The sequence below is a fragment of the Corvus kubaryi genome, unplaced genomic scaffold, assembly GCF_017639235.1.
Source record: "Corvus kubaryi isolate FWS band 111438036 unplaced genomic scaffold, C.kubaryi_AGA036_p1.0 37398, whole genome shotgun sequence".
Classification (NCBI taxonomy): Eukaryota; Metazoa; Chordata; class Aves; order Passeriformes; family Corvidae; genus Corvus; species Corvus kubaryi.
Genome location: NW_024581137.1, coordinates 40,177,360 through 40,196,114, shown reverse-complemented (window position 1 = coordinate 40,196,114; position 18,755 = coordinate 40,177,360). Strand labels below are relative to the sequence as shown.

At 37.4% G+C, this 18,755-nt stretch overlaps 1 protein-coding gene across 8 annotated transcripts in view; it reads left to right on the top strand.

Annotated features, from left to right (window-relative positions):
* NEBL (nebulette) overlaps positions 1-18,755 on the top strand; it is a 258,274-nt gene that overhangs the window by 131,467 nt on the left and 108,052 nt on the right. For 4 of the 8 annotated variants that reach the window (XM_042042788.1, XM_042042784.1, XM_042042786.1 and 1 more), the window contains one exon: positions 10,213-10,273. The exons of the other annotated variants lie outside the window; for them this stretch is intronic. The gene's annotated coding sequence lies outside the window, so the exon portion shown is untranslated. The remainder of the gene's footprint in view (positions 1-10,212; positions 10,274-18,755) is intronic. 8 annotated transcript variants of the gene reach the window in all.

Sequence of the window (18,755 nt, the reverse complement as noted above, 5' to 3'; positions counted from 1 at the left end):
CTGAGTGATTAACTTGGATATGCAAGTACATCTCTTTCCAACTATCAAACCTATAACTTGCAACAGAAATTCTCTGAAGAGCATATTTTTGCATTACATAGTATTAAATTCCATCTTATTACTCCAGACCTCAGACCTGATCAGTTTTACATAGAGAATCTTCTTTACAGCCTTCTCTCATTAATAAAATTACTTAATAAATTAATCATGATCAGTCCCTTAAGGTATTTCCTCTTTATATATTTCAACATCATTCTGTTGCTAGCACAACTTGTTAAATTATTTGTGCAATGAGCTGATCCACCTGTCTGAATTTGCAATTCTTGGATCAGTCAACATATTTTCTAACTTAATACATAAACCTTATTTTTTTGTGCTATTTCTCTGTGGCTGCCATGCCCATTTAGGTAGATCATTGATAGCCCTTATAGTGATATTTATGATTTTGGAGTGCCAGGGATTTATTCACTACTCTTGTTTACATATTTTTGGATTCTTTCAATCTGAGCACATAGAAATCTCCATAATAACAGGCATGTTATATTTGGTGAATATAGAAAATATCAATGGAAAACTTTTATCACAAGGATTTGTAGTACCTTGCTTGATAAAAGATTATAAAAAAATGTTTTTGAGAAAAAAGGATCATATGGTAATAGGCTTGAGAAATTCCTTGCCTGATGGTTTCATACAGCTTTTTGTTAAGGTAATTATATTTCCTTTCTTGATGTGAATATGTGAAAGAGTGTAAAATTTAAAGACCTTGTTAACAGTATTATTATTGTTATTATTATTACCTGTAGATGTGGATGTAGTTCTTGGGTTTAACCTGTTGCAGTAAGAGTTTCCTGGATACATTTTTATTTTGAAAGATGCTGAAATTTTGCAAATGCTTTTGCTGCAGTGTGGAGCCTTACAAAGTAATTTGTAACAGAAATGAGGACAGCTCTCTTTTTGTGCTCAGAGTGTGTGATAGACTATTGTGTGGGGCACTTGTTTCACACGTAGGTTGCTGTCTGTCTGTGCTGCCTATATATCTCGGCCATTGGAAAAGTCTCACTTTGCATACCTATTTTTCATAAGAAATGAAAGAGGTAGAAGGAGGAGAGAGGGAAAGAGAGAGAAATCAGAATAGTTAACACACAGTTTCATAGAGCCAAAGCAGAATTCAGATCTGAGTCCCTATTTGAAAAACTTGAACATGGGTCATGCATCTGTGTACATGATGTTTTATGTCAGTTTTATACAGGATTTTGGAAATTGCATGAAAGTTCATAATTTTAGAGGAAAGTGATGTGCTGATCACCTTCAGTCCTACTGGATACACAGTTAAATTGGTGTGCATTCAGAAAGAGAATGGATAGGTGGCAGACACTTGGATTTGAAATATCAGCTGTAACTTTAAATGCTGCATTTGTATATGAAAACCAAAGAGGGTCCAGGTTTAATGTCTGAAGGACCATAGCTCAAGATCTTGTGTATCTTTTACTGCTGAGGTCAGGTATTTGGCTATTTTACCAACTGGAGTCTTCTCCTTCCTTCCCTTTGTCCATCTCCAACTCCACCAAGAAAACTGAAGCTCTCATTCAGCTGATGCCCAGCATAAGAAAAGAAATCTAGACAGTAACAGCTGGTTTGCCCTCACAGCAAAGTTTTCTTGTCTCAAGTCTCTCCAGATCTGGTATGTAAGGACTGCTGCATTTATATGATATTAGAGCAGTATCAAACCAGATGTTAGAAAACGTGGCTTATTTATTCAAATGCAGTCGTGCAACCCTCACTTGTCTAGAAGCAGACATATTTTTAATTGCTAAGCGAAGTGTGTTTATGTTAGAATCATTGCTCCAAATGACCTTGGCAATTTGCAGTCCCCTGTAGCTAATAGCTTTCTGAATGAAAACAGTGGATCCTGAACTCTGGAGGTGAATAAATTCTTTGCTGTGTATTAAGAGGAATATTCAAGTATGCTTTTTGTACTGTTTGATAACAATGCTGCACTAAAAGCTATTTTATCTTTCTTATCAACAGTTAACCTTGATGTTCCCATAGACACTCAGCATTTTTTTTGTTCTAATTTGTTTAGTGTGCTCCCTTAAGTGAGTAACTAATTTTAAAAAATTGTGCCCTTTTCCCTTTCATTTAATGATAATTATTTTAAAAGAAATCTGCTGTCCCATGGGTAGCAATAATCCATCTTTTTGCCTTATTTCCTTTTCTGTTGTCCATTTCCTTGATTACATTTGGTTTTATATCTAGAAGTGGAAAGAGTCATTGCTTATTGAAACTGTGGTACATAAAGACTCCTTGTCTTTCAAACTAAATTTCTTTTTGGTATCCTGAGTCTTGTTCTTGTACAGGATTTTGCTAACATCTCTGCTTTGTCTGTGCTTTCCTACACAGATGCTTTCCACACTTCCCCCTCATACGTCTGTAGCTTTTTCAGGTTAGTTAGAAATACTCCTAAGTTAGCATAAAGGAAAGCAAGGCATTTTAAACACTCTTTTTTTTTTTTTTTTTTTTAAAACGTTTTTATCCTTTCCTGGACTTTCTGTCTCAATCCAGTGTATCTTAATTCACTATATTCAGTATATTGCTGTAGTTCTATTATGGAAATAATGATAATAGAGATGATGAAAATTCCTGACTCCACTGCTTTGTGGGAACCTGCTTGACAGAGTGTAAAAAGTAGCCTTAATAAAAATAAATGAATTCTCTTGATAAAGGTGCTAATAGTCAATGTGGTGACAAGCTGTGCTGTCTTGAAAAAACAGTTCAAAAGCCCTAAATCATAATGTAATTCTATCAAGGCTTTTTTATACTGAAATCTACAAACAGGGGTTACATATATGAAGAGCACAAGACCATGAACAAATTTCACTTCGCAGAACTGAGAGGAGAGGTCTGCACGTAAACTTTACTTTGAAAATGTGTTTTAAGAAGAGAAACACTGATAGTGTGAGATTTCTCTGAGTAGTGAAACAAATCTGTGGTACATTTTAAAAAGCAATGCTATTGTCCAGTTTTGTCTATTTTAGACCCTCACATAAACATCTGCACACAGAGATAACCATTATTAAGCTGTTCAGGTCATTAAACTGGATGTAAGTAAGGCTGTGCAGAAAGAATGCATGAACAAAATATCATTCATGAGTACGCTACAGTAACTGTCTGCCAGCTTCCTTCTGGCACTTTTACTCTGTTTCCTTCTTAAAGGAAATGAGATCATTCAAGGTAGGCTTGTCCTTGATGAAAGAGGTGTAAAGTATCTTATATTTTTCAAAAGTGTTATTGTTTAAGAGCTTGTCGGAATAGCTTTTTACAGCTAAATTTTTTATGACCAATACTAAAAAATTAAATACTAAGAAAGATGAATTGAATACTTAAGAATTAAATAAATGTTCATTAAGAACTTTTTGGATAATTGAAAGCTACAGAACTGTTTGGAAGCAGATTTTAGTTGCCAACTTCAACCTCTCTGAGGACAATTTATAAATTTGACAGATGATAAATTATTAAACCAGTTCCTTAGTCAATATGGGAGACTTGATATCAATTTTTACGCTGATAGAGGAGAAGAATTAACTGGAAATTTAAAAATTAGTAGTTATTATGGTTATGATCTGATTGAAGTACCTATGTGTGAGCAGACTGTGACTCCAGGCAGTACTGTGTTTATTTGGACCTTTAAAAGGCCCTATTTTCAAACCTTAAAGCAATTAACTTAAACGTAGCACAACTGTAACCAAATTTTAATAAAATACAAAATGACACTGAACAGAATCAGTCTTGGTTAAGAAGTGACCATCATAAAGGGTCTGATAAAGGGGATAAGCAAAGAATAAATTTTTGATAATTAGAAGTTATTCAAGCTAGGGCAAGAGTAGAATGTGAGTAACAAAAAAAAAATTATAAGAGTAAGTGAGAAATGAAATGGAAAAATGTCATTGTAAGTTCAGATAAATGTGTATGTATAGCTTATATCTATAAAATAATGGCCTCTGCACTGACCATTACCTCTCATGAGCTACTTCTCTGAAGACACAATCTCAGTGCTTTGTAACAGTCAAAAAGGCAATTTGAACATTAGGAATAAATAGGAAAACAACGGAAAATGAAAGAAAAGAAACCTTGATTTTACATCTGTGGAAGTCCTTTTTTCACCCAGACTTTGAATAGTGTTTTTGGTTCTGGTATGTTACAAAAAAAAAAAAGAAAGTTCTGGAAAATCACCAAGGGTGGTTGAATTCAATTGGAGGAATGAATGAGTTCTGGCATTGGAGTCTTCAGCCTAGACAAAAGGGGTTTAAGATTTCAGAAAGGTGTTGTAGAAAGCTCTACACAATCATCATAGAGAGGGTAGTCAGGGAGTGACTGCTGTCTCTGTCTTGTAATGCAAGAACTAAGAAGTAACAAATGAAGCTCATCAGAGGGGCAAACAAACCAAGCAGAAAAAGGTGCTTCCTTGTGGAAAGTATTAAATGAGGTATTTTTGTACTAGAAGACTTATATGAGTAGGAAAATTTAGATTAGTTCAAGGACAAGGCAAGCACTGAGTAGAAAAATCTGCTGCAGAATAAGAAAAACTCACACCAGGTTCAGGAAATACACCAGACTGAAAACAATTGGAGTCAAGGAATGTGTATGTAGGGGAAGTATCATATATGTTTACCCTGTCCATACTGCTTCCAGCTAGTGCTCATGGCCACTCTTGGATAAAGAACACTAGGCCGGATGGACCCTTGGTCTAAGCCGGTAATAGAGGCTCTTAAATTCTGTCTTTATATAGAAGCAGTGATAAAAATTTTTATAAAAAATTTTTATAAAATACAAAATTTAAAACATTTCTATAATAGATGGAAAGAAATTGATGCTGAATATAAGTTAATGGCTAAATACAAAGGATACAAAAAGGTGAAAGAGTCCATTATAAACGGCTAACAGAAGTAAAAATAATACCACCTTTAAAATAAAGGATCATTATAAAATGTAGTTTTTAGCTATAACTGAGATAAGTTCTGCCAACATAATCTTATTTCAAGTCAATGGAATGTGATTTCTAATCCAGTCCTTTCCAATTTTTCAGTGTTTTACATGTTGAATTTGTATTTGATGTAAGAAAGGTCTTATTTCACATTTGGAATTTAGGTTTTCTAAAGTTACAGCAACATATAAAAAGTTACAGTATTTTTGGAATGAAGCAGAAAGATGTGTCCATCCCAATTCCTTGAGATACCTGAAGCTGGACCACAGTACTGTTTAAGGAGCATTTGTTGTCTGTGATCAGTGAGGCATATGGCAGATGGCTAACTGGCAGATTTCAAGATGTAGTTGTTATCTAAGGGGAATCTCAAATGGGGATGCTTTTAGTAGTTTTCCCAGCGGCTAGTCCGTGGTTAAAGACTTGAACTAATTTTATAGGTGCTCTAGTGGACAAGATGTTTGCTGGGAAATTAATTATAGATACAAAGTTAAATAATCCCAGAGGGAAAAGGAAACTTGGTGACCTTTGAACAAATACCAGTATAGAGTGATTTCAGATTCTGGGTTAAATGGCCAAAGTCCAAAAATACTTCTTATTAATAGTCAGATGTAAAATAATCGGTTTGTGAACCTGAAAGTCAAATGATACTTATCACAGGATGAGAGTTGGATTTGAAAGCCAGAAAAATGTAGGAGTTGTTCTAGTTACTTGTTTCTGTCACTGTAGCACTGGGGCAGACAAGGTGATACCCTTGGAGGTTCAGTGAGGACACCGCTGGGTAGAAGGAGCATGATGCTCTCAGCAGAGGTTGTACAGAATCAAGGCTGATACCAGAGTATGGTGTTCCCATGGCAAGGTGGATTTGAAACAGCTGAGTAGATTTCAATGGAGGACAACAGAAATGATCGTGGGGATTGTAAAATAATGTTAAGCTGATGGAGTGACAGCTATTCATTCATCTGTGAGAAAGCAATGGTTTTAGTACTGCATAGAGATATTTGCAAAAGAAAAATACGTCAATAAAGCTGGGACTTGACAGTAGTCCTGACAGAAACATGACAAGGTCTCCTGGCTGTGGATTTAAATAAACTGTATCTTCCTAAAGATAGTTGAATGCAGTTAATTTTTTATTTAGAGGAGACATGGCCTGGATCAGTGCTTTTAGTGACTATAGAGAACACTTTTTAAAAATGCAGTCCTGTTGTGTCTTGATCCTTTCAGCATCAGGCTGATTGGGTGTGGGACCTGGACGTGTTCTCTCCCACAGGTATTTGAAAGCACTTGAGACCTTTTCACTTCTGCAGCATGGCTGTATCTTCTCATTCTGTGCCAAACTGTTTACCATCCTGAGACTGAAATTTTTTAGTGTACTTGAATTCAGTGAAGGGCTTTGGAGTACAAAATGCAGAGAGATGCAAGGAAGCTGCAAACGAAGCAAACATCTGTATGAGAAAGAGAGGCATACAATTGCTGAAGGCTAGAATTGCATCATCATGGTATTCCAACTCATTTCTGTGGTGATTTTGTTGGGTTTTCTTGACATCTTTCAAAGCTTTTATGTATGTCTTCTCCATGTGCCCATGGTGGCTTGCATATAGGAAGCCAAACTTTTCTTTCCTTTTTATCACTCTGTTTAACTCCATGGTGACTCACTACCATGTAGCCACTCACTCCCTGCAGCCCTCACCAATGGGATAGGAGGGAAAATCAGAATCAGGAAAAGAGTAAAACTTAGGGGTTGAGGTAAGAACAGTTTAGTAATTAAAACAAAGTAAATAATAACAATAAACCCAGCAAAGATAATAATAATAGTAGCAGCAGCAACAACAACGAAGCAACAGCAACAACAACAAGAGCAGCAATAATAATCAAAAGGAAATTAAAAAAAAAGAGAGAAATAAACCCCAAGAAAAATTAGTAATGCCCAATATAATTGCTTACCACCTGCTGACTGATACCCAGCTGACCAGCAATGACTCCCTCCCAGCCAATTTCTCTCAGTTTATACACTGAACACAATGTTCTATGGTGTAGAATACCCCTTTGGCCAGTTTGGGTCAGCTGTCCCAGCTGCACTCCCCCCCAGCTTTTTGCATGCCTCCTTGCTGCCAGGGCATGAGATGCTGAAAAATCCTTGACTTAGGGTGCCACTACTTAGCAAGAACCAAAACATCAGTATGTTAGCAACATTGTTCTCACGCTGAATCCAAAACACAGCACTGTACCACTACTAAGAAGAAAACTAACAATCCCAGCTGAAACCAGGACATGATCTTTATGTAAATAGGAAGGATTGCAATTGTTTCCTTAGAGCATCCCCAACGTCCCTAGAGCATCTTATCTTTAAACTGTCCAACATTATATTGCTGTTTAAAGAGGTGCTACTGCTGTCTGCTGTGGCAGTGCTAGGGATGTTCCCACCCATCTGTGTGGGAAGTTAACACTTGGCAGTTGTGTAGGAAGACTGGGAGAGGACAGGATTATCTTTTAAGTGACAATGAAATTCTGAATTGATTTAAGAGAATTGTGAATCTTGACTCATATGTTTAGTGGCTATGAGGAAGTAGGAAGTTAAAGGAGATGGGTAGCAAAAGTACTTATAGTGCTGAAAGTTATTTAAGATCCCCCTGCAAAATGTTTAGCTGATCTAATTAAATTAGCTTTTAATTTGGTTTAAACTAATACAACTTCTCTGTATCTGGAGACAATTTCACAAAGGTAAGGCTGAAGAAGATGATCTAGTCCCTTTCTGTAAGATGCTGCCCAAGAGGTATATCAGATAGTTTAGTGCTGCTCCATCCTTAATGTTCATCCTTGATTCCTCTGTCCTAAGAAACTGTTTTAAGTTAGTGCCTTGAGAATTTTAATTCAAGCTGTGCCAAAGGTTTGATGCATCACTGTGCACAGAATTAATGCTGAAAGAAAGAAATATGTCTCCTCACATAGGGTATTAATCAAATTCTGCTGAAATATGGTCTGGTCCTCTATAGCTCTCTCTATATATAGGTCTATATGTAGGCTAACAGTGGATCCTGCTTATAAGGGCTGTGAACCTGTAAGAATTTCCTAGTGGCCTTTCTTCTGCCTTTTCATGTAGGTAAAAATCTGCCCCCAGCATGAAGCTGGAGTTTTCCAGTACACCAAGAGCACTTTGAAGTAACAGACTTTCAGTTTTGGACATTTCTGCAACATCAAAGAGCTTTATGGCATCCAAGCCCCTGCTTTGTAAGGGGATATGATCAGCACATCAGTGAAACTGCTTCTCATGGCTGCAGGGCATATAGAGCTGTACAGGTGTTTGAGGATGGAAATCTTTGGACAATGGAGACTGGGATATGGGAGAAGAGAGGTAGGGCACTCAGGAGAAAATTCTCCTTTGTAGCAAAGTCATTAAGGCTTTCAAAGGGCTTTAAAGGTGTAAGTGCATTTTCAAAACCATTCCTAGTTTGTTATATTCAGAAAAAAAAAAGAAAAATATTTTTGGATTGCTTAATGACGAAAAGTTGCTAGAAAAGTTAAGAAGGATGTTAAAATGTTACCTTGTGTCACATCAGTCACATGCCTTTATCACTTGTATTGGAATGGATACAATTCTCCATTGTGCTTGCAGAAACCACTTCCATTTTTTTGTACCTCAGTTTTTAAAACTGAAGTTATAAGAAAAAGGTAAAACTCAGGCAAAAGTATCCCTCTTTTTTTCCCCTGGTCATGAATGGTGAAAATAAAGGAGATATAAGAGAACAGACGTAGGGGCCAAATATTTTTCCATATTTTAATTGGTAAGAAAAAGTTTGCCAAAGACAAATTATGTATTAGCATAGTCCCTTTTTGCACTTAGTTTTGGTGCCAGTTATAATAAAAAATAAAAATGAGAAGAATTTTAGTGTTCAATTGGTCGGTTCAAAGCCAATATATGAGATAATATTGAAACTGTATTAAACTTGTTAAATGAAAGTTATGCTGCAATTTAAATGCCTTTTGCTACAGAGAAAGACTGTCTTATTATAGTCTGGTTTTATATAGATAATGGATACAATTCATTTGATGAGACTTTGTAGTTTTGTTTTGGTGTATAAAATACCATTTCATATATGCCTTTTGGCATTTTTCATGCAAATTACTTTTTCATCAAATGCAGTTTTTGTAGTACTAGCTCTGATTTTCAAAAGATTAACATTCAAAATAAATTGATGCATAAGTATTGAATTTGTGCAATGAAAATATGCTCCAAGAAGAGAGAGGAAGTGGTTTAAGAGTCTGCTGAGATGCTTATTGTGCTTATGACTGTTGTAATGGCAATAGATGCCAGTGTTGACCCTCTGTTACTAATTTAATTGCTCATAGGGATATAAATGTTCCCTTTGAAAGCAATAAAGACAATGTTTTTTTTAGAATCAGTGGTGAACGTTGAGACATCCATTGCATTTTGTCCATAATGTAAAACATTGTCTCATAAAGATAATTAAACATTAGTTAAATTTCACATGGTAGCAATTTGTTTCTTGTGAGCTGGGATCAGAAATGGGCATCACGCTTTTATTTTTTGCACAGTCAGAGGATGCCTCTAAAGTCTCTGCTCGTTGGCACTCAGGCTGTTTTGTGCATAGCTGTTGCAGAATGCAAGTCATTGTTTTGTGAATCATGCAAAGCCTGTTAGTTATTTAAGTAAGTAGAATATGAGTCTTATATGGGGTTTAAATCAGGTCTGTTTCTATGCATGGGGTAGTCTCTGGATTGTTCAAAATTATGGAGATAATTTCTAGTGAATAACACTCAGAGACGTACTTTTTCCTTTGAATTAGATAGGTAATTTGTATTTATCATCTCCTATCATGTACAACTTTGATCACAGTTTTAAGCACTGCTCCTATCAGGAAATTCATAAGGGTGCATGGTTTTGCCTGCACTGTGAAGTTTTTAGTACTTTGAATAAAGGCAGATCTTGACCTGCATTGAGCTCATTACAGGACTGTAGCTGTAAAGACTGCATTAAAAAACCCTGGAAAGTATGAGAACAAAAGTCTTATGATTCCTATGAGAAAATGATGTTTTGTCAATTTCTAAAGACAGAGATAATTAGTTACATGTCTTAAGATGTTTGGGCTGTACTCTTTCTCCATACGTGTTGATATGATTACAGTTAAGTGGTAATTAAAGGTAATTTGATCTCTGCTGATGCATACACTTCTATATAAAAATATATATGTATGTTTACTGTGCTCTACTGACAGTGATGGAAATCCCTAGGGATGTGAAAACTTGTTACACAGAATTCCAAGCAGAATTAGAGACGTAAGTTTAGTTTCTGTCATAGGTTAGCAAGCATAGTCCCGGAAGGGACGTCCTTGCTAAGGGGTGCTTACAGTTTCCTCTGGGAACTGATAGAACCTATCAGCTGGCCAGTTTGAATATGGACAATTCTCTAAGCCACTTAAAGTTGTGATCACCTCTGTGATCCACATTTAAGAATAGGCAAACTCCCCCTCCAAGCTCTCTCTCGTTTCCGGCGCTGGGACAGGTGGCTGCAGGCCCCGTGTGGGGGCCAGCGGGCCCGGCCAGGCCCTGCCTGGGCCAGGCCGGGCCGGGCCACGGCCATCCTGGAGCCATGGACCTGTTCCAGCCGTGGAACCCCCCCCCCCCCCCACTGCCTTGCTGTGGGCAGCCGGAGCGGCTCGGCTCTCCCCCCCCCTCTCCACTGCGATAAGAAAAATTCAACATTCCAGCTGCAAAGCTGCAAGGCCGAGGTGAGAGTAACCCTTTTATTGCTGTGAAGAGCTGAAAACCTGAGGGAAGAGAGAGAGGAGATGCTTAAAGCTGAAATTCTGTTGTGAAGCTATGATATATCAGAGTATCCTGTTGTAATTTCATGAAGATATGGGGGGTGGAGTGTTCAACTCGTGAGCAAAAGCACCTGCGCTGAGATAGGCAGATGCTGACGCAGCTGTAATTTCATGAGAAGTTTGGACAGGGAGAGATGAACCAGATGAGGACTTTTGCTCCAAACGGGAAAGGAGAAAACCTCAGTCCGTAGAGATGAACCAGATGAGGACTTTTGCTCCAAATGGGAAAGGAGAAAACCTCAGTTCCTAGAGATGCTCCCAGAGATAGTCCTAACGATGAAGATGATGAAGACCCTTTGCTCCCAGGGAAGGAGAAGGGCCTCTGTTTTTGTTTCTGAACGGCTCAACCTTAAAATTGTACCCCAAAAATCTTCAAGAGTGGACCCTCGAAAGCAGTTGCGGGAAAAGCTGCAAGTCAGGGGAAAGGACTCACACGCAGGCAGAGACTCCTCTTCCTAAATGGACTGAACAATATTTGGAAGTGGGCGGCTGTCTCGTTGTGATAATGTTTTCATAGCATGAGCAAGAAGAGACTTCTCTTTCTAAATGGACTGAACAAGGTTATTATGGAAGTGGTAAACAGACTGAACATCTTAAGGGTTGTCTTTTCACATTGTCAGTGGGAGAAGGGAGGAAGGTGGGGGGAGGAGGAGAGTTCTGAAGGTGGTATAATTTTTTTCTTCTTTTAGGTCTGTTAATAAACTTCTTCATATTCTTTCAAGTTTGGTGCCTGTTTTGCATTTCTCCTAATTCTTATCTCACAGCAGATAAACAGTAATGAGTATTTTGGACCAAACCACTACAGTTTCCTATTCATGAAATTTTTTTTTGCAAAGTAAGTACTGGAAAAAGAATGGAAATAGATTGAGATTGCTGGAAAATATGAGGACCATGCCACAAGAAGTAAATTTCTCTTGTTCTTCCCCCAAGGAAAAACCCTGTAGTAATTGAAATAGACAGAATGAATATAAATTCCTCAGCCCTAGTATTCTATCTAGAAATGCCATGGCCTGTGTCACTGCCAGGTCAAAATTTATTAAATGATAACAAAATAAAGATAGATTAAGGCTTTTTAATTCCAGATGTAATTACAGAAAAATGTATTTGTGTATTTATGCTAGATACTGTGATGCAGGAATTACTATATGAAATTTTATGAGTTTTCATAGGCTAAAAGTAAATATCGCAGTGGTCTCTTGGCTGAAAATGCATGATTTTAGGACTGCTTTCTTTTTAATTTTAACTGCAACTCTGAATATTATGTGTTTATAATTTATTTCAGGATAATTAGAAATATTATTGTTGGGGGTATGTTTTCTATTTTTTTTTTTGCCTAATCAGCCTGAGAAAGGTGGACCTGGCACAGCCCTGGCTGTAGTTGCTTATGTTGTGGATGGGATATACAAAGTACTGGGGTAGATCCAGAGGTGTGGGGATGGTGTAGAGGTCTTTGGAGAACTAGTTTTGCAGCTGGCAGGGGTTTTATGTCTGAAAAAAAAAAAGACAGTGAAAAATCAAACCTTGTCTTTTCTGGGACTAGTGAAAAAATCAGTCAGCTCCTAAGTTACTGATACAAACTTTCAGTGATAACTCCAGTTCCATATGCTTTGTCTGGGACCCTGATGCTTCTGGTACTATGTTTCTCCAGTTTTAAGGAGTCATTGTATTTTTCCCTCCAGTTAGGTACATTGACAGAAGACTGAGAAAATATAGTAATATAATTTCCATTTTCAGCTGAAGTTTCAGTACTTAGTAGAACAGCCCTCACAGAGGTATTTCTTTAGTTTTATTAACGCTTGTTTACAATGTCTATCATGTCTGTTACCTGAGCCTACATTTAAAGCAGTTTCTATTGCTCTTGTAAAGTTTTTCAAAACTTCTTTGTTTAACAGCACAATGAAGGAAAAGCAATTACTTTGAGGTGCATTTATACCAATTCAACCATAAAGCCCCCCAAAATATAATTTGTATTGCCTTTTCAGTAGTGTTTGTGTTGACCACGTTTTTCTAATCTTTTGAATTATGAATGAAGCAGAACATATTTTGCAGTATTGACCTTTCAGTTGAGTTTGGCAGCCTGTAGTCACTTACTCAGTGTCATTTTGGCATCAATTGGCATTTCTATGGAAAATGTCATTACCAGTGACTCTCCTCCCTTAGAGAGATGCCTAGAGGGGAATGTAGGCCTGCATTATAACTTAAAGAATTTACAGTGATCAATACAGAGTTCAGGTATCAGTGTGTAGTAGTGAATATTGTATATGGTCCAGATTTGTTTTTCTTGGAGAAAGGTTAAAGCAGGTTCCATTTTTAAGGGGAAGGTCTTGATTCCTTTTTGGGCAATGTGTGCTACTTATGTATAGTCACCTCTGTGGAATATTAATAAACTGCACCTCCTGCTTGTGGGTGTTCCAGAACTGCTGATATGACTGTTTCTGAAATTAAACAGTACTTTTGAGACCTGCAGTTTATAGCCCTTCATTTTGAAATTTAACTTTTGTGACATTTCTCTGTTTGAGTTGGGAGAAGGATTTTTTATGTATACCTAATGGGGGGAAAAACGTAGTGTAAAATTATGAAGGAAAGAATTGGAATTGGTTTCGTATGCCCCTGCTTGTATGGAAAAACTTTCCAAAAAATGTCAGCAGAGACATGAGATTTATTCTGATGTTAGGATGGTAAGAATATCTTCTTTTTGCCTTTTTTTTTTTTTTCAAGGACACCACTGAAATGCTGAAAAGGCAGTCAGCTCACAGTTGTTTTGTTCCCTTGGGTTTTTTTATTTGCTTTTTTTCCCTTTCCGTAGACTTTACAAAAGTTTAGAAATGTAAAAGGAGAGTTAGTGGGGAAAATTTTGTTTCAAATTCATAGCAGAGTAAGGACAAAAAAATTAAAAATGGTTCTCAAAATGGTAGGTAATAGAAGGCATACAGGTGGACTTTGTGTTCTGGCATATTCTGAATACAGCTGTAACTGAATTTTTATAGTATTGGTCAGAAAAGATACAATGGGGGAAGAGGATGTGCAGTCCCATGTTCAAGGACTCAGATATGTTTGCCGGTCTTCCATGGACTTTTCTGTGATCTTGGACAACTCACGATCTTCCTAGATAAGGAAAAAACCCTGTATGAAACAGAAGCTGCCGTTCACATCTAAGAATATTAATTTCAGTTATTATTTTTCTCTTTTTATCTTTCTTTTCTTTGTCTTTGTTTCATGAGTTTTTTTACTCAGAGTTCAAATTAAAATGTGGGAGACAGGGAGTTTATCTTGGGTCTTAGATGTTTATTATATCTTATCTATAATGCAGCTGCACGGGATGTGCCTCTTAGTTAACAAGGTGGAAAATGGCTGTGAGTTCTAACTTCCAAGGCCTTTTAAGGTCCAAATCACCCAATTATGGAATGCCAATTAATTTGTTTTTACTTATAATCCAATAACTAACTATTCATGATGTGCACTGCGGGTTTTTTGACCCAATACCAGGACACCCAGATTTGTAAAGAAGGAAGGAGAAAAGAAGAAGAACAAATCCACACCCCAAATCCTCCATATTGTTACATATATCCCATAAACCAAATTTTCTACATCTCTACATATTCCACCCAGTGATATAACTTTAATTACACAGTAACAACCTCAGTGTTATCACACAATTTAGGAAGCCTTTCCCAAGGCTTCAGGTCAAATGCAGTGTGCTTCTGAGGATCACTGTCTGTCAGCACTGAAAGGCTGAAATTCTCAGAACTCAGGGTTCCAACATCAGAGGAGTTGGCATCCTGTGACAAGGAAAACTACAGGAATTTAAATGAATTATTACACTTTTGTGTTTATTCTTAGCAGAACCCAAGTTGTGCAAAACAATTACAGAGTTGAGAACAGAAAAGTGGTGATGTTCAGGATTTGATAAACATGGACATAAACTGGGATTCAGAATATAAGGTGTTTGGGGGAAGGAAGTTTTGGCAGCTCTTAGAATCTAGCACAGTGGAAACATAATGGCAGATCAGGACCACTCATCAATGCTCCAGTAAAATCTGGAAGCATAGTTTAAAATTCAGCCAGATATATGATATCAATTAAGAAGAATATAAACAAAATTAGAGAAACAGGAGTGCCAAAGTAGGAAGATTAACCATATCCACAGATACTGTGGTGGTCTGGTGACATTCTTGATTCATAACTTTTACACTTGATTTTTTTTTTAATGGACAGAAAGAAAAAATAGAGTAGTTAATGAAAGATTCAGAAAGGAAGTGGAGAAAAAGAACTGGAGCAAGAAATAAAAGAGCTCTTGGGTTAGAATTAGATTAATGTTACTCTGGTCTATTTCTGTCCTAATGCTGCATTTGTGCATTGTAATAGGATGTACCCAGGAAGCACCAAATGTGACCAGAAATGCAATCTTCATTTTATTGGTTTAAATTGAGAACAAGCATGTTGTTAACAAGAAAAGGTACCTTTTGAGGTTCTTTCTGTTTATGAGTACAGTGTGATAAATGAAATACCCCTAAATCTCAGTGTCATTCTTTCCTATTATATTTCAATATACCCAGTGATAAAAGAGTTTACTTTTATTCTCTCCAAGATTTCATGTGATTTACTAAAGAATCTTGAATGAAGTCACAGTACTTGCCAAGATTTCATTTCCATTGGAAGCAACAGTTCATCCTAAACAACATGTATTACTATTGGATATACTGGTTTGGATAGGAACAGACTTGAGTCATCATGTCTGTAACTCAGTGAGAACTGAAGACAAATACTAATTTTATTTGTGTGTTTGAATGCATGTAAAGTAATAAAATTTAGTTTACTGTGTTTGTTCAGAACAACGATAAGCAAGTTCACTTCTAAAATCAACAATACTGTCACCTTGAATATTGTGTGAAGTTTTGGGCACCACGAGAAAGATATTAAACTGTTACAGTTCAAAGGAGGGCAGTGAAGGTGGTGAAGGGCCTTGAGGGGAAGCCGTGTGAAGAGTGACTGAGGTCTCTTGGTCTGTTCAGCCTGGAGGAGACTGAGGGGAGACCTCATTGCGGTGTACAGTTTCCTTGTGAGGGGAAGAGGAGGGGCAGGCACTGATCTCTTCTCTGTGGTGCACAGTGACAGGACCCAAGGGAATGGTCTGAGGTTCTGTCAGGGGAGGTTTAGGTTGGATTCTTCCCCCAGAGGGTGATTAGGCTCTGGAAGAGGCTCCCCAGGGAAGTGGTCACAACAGCAAGTCTGACAGAGTTCAAGAAGCATTTGGACAATGCTCTCAGGCACATGATGTAACTCTTGGGACTGGTCCTGTGCAAGGCTGGGAGATGGATGTTGGTGATTCTTTTGGGTCCCTTCCAACTCAGAATATTCTGTGAGTCTGTGGATACAGATGAAAGCAGTATATCCCTTCAGTAGTGGTGGCTGTGTACCATTTCCATGTCAAAAGTAATCGGTAGTTTGTGATTTCTCATTTTCAGTCTAGTTTTGCTACAGTTATCTGTTTCCATTGCTGGTAACTCTCCCTTCTTTCTTTGTATAGTTTCTCCACCAAGTACAGTAACTTTTCAGCAGTACTTCCCAATACTGCTGTTCAAAGTAGTAGTAGTAGTAGTAGTAGTGCTACTGTTCAAAGATGAACTCTGAGGCACAGGTTTTGCTTTTAGACCTGATGAAACTGTCTGTTGCATTGTTTGCCAAATACTTTCTATGCTAAATGTTTACTTTTGTCTGCCTTTGCTATGTGGAACTTAAAATCTCCATGCCAGTTGTCATCCTGGAACAGCTCTTTCAAAGCTAAGGAAAACATATATATATATCTTTGCTTATATTTTAATAAATTACCTATTTTATTTAATAACTTAGGTATTTTTTTCAGCTGCATTTGCTATTGTTGTTAGAAAAGAAATTAGGTAGGAGAGGAGGAGGATTTATATGATGGATGAGTGTTTGTCTATTGATCTGTGTCTAATTTGCTTTAGGAATGTAGCATGGCTATAATTTGCTATTTAACAGGTCCTCAGAACTTCCTCCCCATTTTCTGCTGGATGTTGGACTACTGCTGGATGTTGGACTACTGCATATTGGACCAAACTGAAATATCTTAAACAGGAATATGGAATTTTTCCCTTCCATACCATCAATGCCTCAACAGTCTACAGGTGATTCCTGTATAAGGGAGACAGAAAACAAACTGTGGGAAACTGTAGAGGACTGAAGAAAGTTGAAAAAGAAGAGTATCGCAATTGGGACAAGCTATTTTTCAGTGAAAATGGAGGAAAGGACAACCTGGACAAGGAGATTATCCCAATCTTGTAAAGAACCATTAGTGTTTGGGGAAAGATGTAACATAACTATTAACTTTGACAGGGGGCTATTTTGAGCCTGGTAAGACTGGCAGACTGAAGATGTGTGGCAGGGGACATGAAAGTCTGTTCTTAGTTTGTTAGTTTAGGAGGCAGAGATCTGTGTGATGGGTTTAAATGCTGCAACCTGAGTGGAGGCCATGTGAGTGTCAGTACAGGAATTCCTGCTTTCTTAGCTTTTGTGAAAATAAACTACATACAAAATAGTAAAGAAAAAGTTACTGTGAATACACTGACATACACTTGTAAGGTTAGGTAGGAAATGTCAAATTTCAGTTTGTCTTGGCATCCTCAGTAAATACTATATGTGTGGTGATACAGTTCTAAATCACATTCAGAAGTTTTTATGTATAATATTTTAATATTTTTAATAACCTAACTACTGTATTTGTTGTATTGTCAATTTCCAACTCTTGTCTTTCCACCCCGTGATTGTGTATCCAGGACTGACCTTCAATTAAAAATCTGAATCATGAAGTTCATTCCAGCTTCTAAAAAAACTTGGCTTATCCTGGGCCATCAAAAGTATCTGCCATAAACTTCCTGCTTGGGCCCTATTGTTCCTCTGACTCCTTACCAGAAGAATGTTTTTTAATTCTTATAATTGATTTTGTGTCATTTTATATAAACTGATTTGAAAGTTGACCTTTTTAAGTTCTATACAATGTGTAAATTTTCTGGAGAGGTGTATTTTCATTTTACACTGCTTTTGTGAAGGGGTTTTTCTTGGTGCTTAAAGTAGAGCTCTTACCTGAGGATTGTAAAGCTGAGATCTCCAGATCGAACGCATCTGCTTTTTGTGTACTTACAATCATTTGTAGATTTAATTTGAAAATGAATGTTGGCTGCTTCATATCTTTCTTAGTAGTGTTGGCTTTGTTTTATGATGTAGAAAAGTATGACTTCAGTTTTTTTGTAAGGTAGCCTGCTCTGGTCATGGCCACATACATTCATTGTAGGAGTAGTTGTCTTACTGTATGCCAGCATCTGTTTGGTAGGGCCAATCTGAAAAAGGACATTGACCAGAAAACAGTGGAATTAAACTAACCTGGTTGGCTTTGCACTGGAGAATAATTGATACAAAAAGAAATTGTTAAGCTTGAAGTCTTTAAACTCTCACATGCCCAGAGGGAGTGTGCTGCAGCACAGTTTTAAGGAGACTTGTACATGTAGCACCTATGGAAGGAGAATAGCAGCAGGAAAGGAATGAGGTTGATGCAGGAACAAACACAAGGTTAGCCCGTGGGAACACTAGAAAAGTGTTGTTTGCAGTTTTCACTGTGGTTGTCTTCATCTTGATAGTTTTGTGAGAGCTGACCATTCTTTCCCTTCACCCTCTTCATCTCCTTGTCACAGAAGCCCCACACTAGTGAAGGCAGCACGCTTCTGATGTCCCTGCTGTGATGCATCAGATCAGCTCTGATTTGCACAGTGTCATGGGATACACTGTGTTTTCTGTGTGGATGGTCTTATCAAAACTATCTCTGAATTGTGTGGAGCTGCAGCAATGTCTGAGCATGGGCTGGTATGGCACAGCCATAAGCTGTGCTCAGACTGAGCAGACTTGGGGAAGGGGAAGTGTGA